At 45.9% G+C, this 3,006-nt stretch overlaps 1 pseudogene; it reads left to right on the forward strand.

The window, feature by feature from the left end:
- LOC119329739 overlaps positions 1-2,665 on the forward strand; it is a 6,348-nt pseudogene extending 3,683 nt beyond the window's left edge.
- The last annotated feature ends 341 nt before the right edge of the window (positions 2,666-3,006 follow it).

The following is a 3,006-nucleotide window of genomic DNA, read 5'->3' on the forward strand; positions in this document are numbered from 1 at the left end:
ATGCATACGGCCACATTTATAAATAAATAAAGTAGTTCAACAATGTTTTGCAAAGTGCTGCAACAAAGGATACTGGCTCACAAAGAGCTAGCAAAATAAAACAAGGCCCAAAAGCCACAACCGGCTGGCATAGTAAAGAGAGATAGGTAAACTAAGCGCCTATCCTATTACATGACCGCCATCCAAACCGGTTGAAGATATCCCGCGCTACCATCTCCCACAGGACAGATCCAGTAACCAAACGCGCCCTGGCCTTCGTCGGAGTGAGTAATGACCACGTACGGATTAGCGCAGTAGCCCCGAATAGAACCTGCAAAAAATGAATAGTTGTTGTTTTGTTAAAAGCCAAGTCATTTCTGCAGTTCCAAATTGCCCATAACAACGCACATGCTCCCACTCGAATTTGTCTAGCTGTTTCGGCCTCTATACCAACCAGCCACGTTCCAAACAACGACCTGACCGAATTCGGAGGAGTAATGTTAAAGGCAATTTGCACCGAGCGCCACAACACCCTCGCCATCGGGCAATCAAAGAAAAGATACTTGGTAGTTTCATCCCGATCACAGAAACTACACCTAGTAGATCTTGTCCAGTTGCGCTTAATCAAATTATCTTTCATTAGAACGACTTGTTTATGCACAAACCACATAAACACTTTGATTTTTAGAGGAACCTTAACTTTCCAAACGTGTTTGGAACTAGGAATAACACTAGAATTGATGGCATCAATGTACATCGACTTGACTGTGAATTCACCAGATTTAGTAAGCTTCCAACACAACTGATCGGGCTGATGAGTAAGCTGAACCTCTATGAGTCTACTCACCAGATGAATCCAAGCCTCCCACCGGTCACCCACAAGCACCCTCCTAAATTGGATGTTAAGAGGAGCAGATTGCAAACTCGTTGCAACCAGAGCATCTCGTCGCCGCACAATGCGATAAAGCGCCGGATACTGGAGTGCCAGTGGTGCATCACCTAGCCAGGTATCTTCCCAGAATCGAGTGTTATTGCCATCACCGACAACAAACTTTGTTCTGTTAAAGAAAGTAGCTTTGACCCTCATTAACCCCTTCCAGAAGGGCGAATCAGTGGGTCGAGCTGTCACCTGCGACAAGGTCTTAGAGTACAGATACTTGTTACGAAGAATCTGCTCCCAAGTTGCCTCAGTCTCGGCAGATAACTTATACAGCCACTTACTGAGAAGGCATCTATTCTTAACTTCAAGGTTCTCAACCCCAAGACCCCCTTGGTCTTTTGGTCGGCAGATGACATCCCATTTGGCTAGACGGTACTTTCTCTTAGTTTCATCGCTCTGCCAGAAGAAACGAGACCGATAGAAGTCCAGCCTTTTCCTAACTCCAACTGGAACCTCAAAAAAGGATAAAAGAAACATAGGCAAACTCGTGAGCACCGAATTAATAAGAATCAATCGGCCTCCATACGACATAAGTTTGCCCTTCCAGCAACTCAGTTTCTTCTCAAACCGATCCTCGATACACTTCCATTCGCTGTTAGTTAACTTACGATGGTGAATGGGGATACCAAGGTAAGTGAACGGTAGAGTCCCCAAATCGCAACCAAACAGTTGCTTGTAAGCATCTTGTTCCTCTTTGGCTCTACCCCTTCCTTCTCCTACAAGGATTTAGTCCATGCTACTCAAGGATTTCATGGTAAGAAAAGAACCTACTTGGCCATGGAGGATTTGGGAAGGCGTATAAAGGCGTGCTTCCGGTCTCTAAACTCGAGGTTGCGGTGAAGAGGGTGTCCCACGAGTCAAAGCAGGGGATAAAGGAGTTCAGCGCCGAGATTGTTAGTATCGGCCGTATCCGCCACCGCAACATAGTCCAGTTACTGGGTTATTGTAGGAGAAAAGGTGAACTTCTATTGGTCTATGACTATATGTCAAATGGTAGTCTTGACCAGTACCTACATGCATCATCAAGAACTGGAGGAGGATTTGAAATCACTCTAGATTGGGCTCAGAGATTTGAAATCATCAAAGGCGTTGCATCCGGCTTATTCTACCTTGATGAGAGGTTGGAGAAAGTTGTCATCCATCGAGACATCAAAGCAAGCAATGTGCTTCTCGATAGTGAAATGAATGGACGCCTAGGTCTAGGTGACTTTGGCCTTTCAAGGTTGTATGACCATGGCACCGATCTACAAACAACGCGTGTTGTCAGCACCATGGGGTATTTCGCTCCGGAGCTAGCGCGCACCGGTAAGGCAACGCCTCTAACAGATGTGTGCGCATTTGGCATTTTCATCCTCGATCGAGGTAACTTGCGGACGGAGGCCAATTATTGACAACGGTCAGGAAGAGGATGACGGTTCGGAGATAATGATTGACTGGGTTGTGGAGCATTGGCGCAAAGGGTCGCTCACAGACACGCTGGACAGGAGGCTACGAGGCAGCAACTGCAACCCCGACGAGGTACATCTGGCGTTAAAGCTGGGATTGTTGTGTGCGCATCCGTTCGGCAATGTAAGGCCCAGTATGCGGCAAGTCATGCAATACCTCGACGGTGACACGCCCCTCTCTGAGCTGATGCCCACAAACTTGAGTTATAGCATGATGGGCGTATTGCAGAATGATGGTTTCAGCCAGTACGCATCATTGAGTGCCGCAGTTAGCAGCAGGAATGGAAGTCATTCTGAATAAGTTAGCAGCTGGTAAGTCCCTGTTTCTTGTCAGTTGTCAGCTTGAATTAATAGATCTTGTAAACACTTATAGATCTATTTAAAATTAATAGGACATCATATATGTAGGGTTTCAAACCCAACTTTCTGTCTTCTGAACATATATACATACGCCAAAGTTGAAGCTTTTCTCTCTGGAACCTGAATTACTTACTGTCAGGACAGGAGCACGGCCAAAGCTTCACTGAAGAAAGGTACTTTGAAGAAGCGAATCACAGCACGGTTCAGTTAGATTTGAAGAGAGTACCTAGCATGTGCCATTGGATGATGCTGAGACATTAGGCATTCAGATTCAGATGCTGC

The sequence above is a fragment of the Triticum dicoccoides genome, chromosome 7A (assembly GCF_002162155.2).
Source record: "Triticum dicoccoides isolate Atlit2015 ecotype Zavitan chromosome 7A, WEW_v2.0, whole genome shotgun sequence".
Taxonomy (NCBI): Eukaryota; Viridiplantae; Streptophyta; class Magnoliopsida; order Poales; family Poaceae; genus Triticum; species Triticum dicoccoides.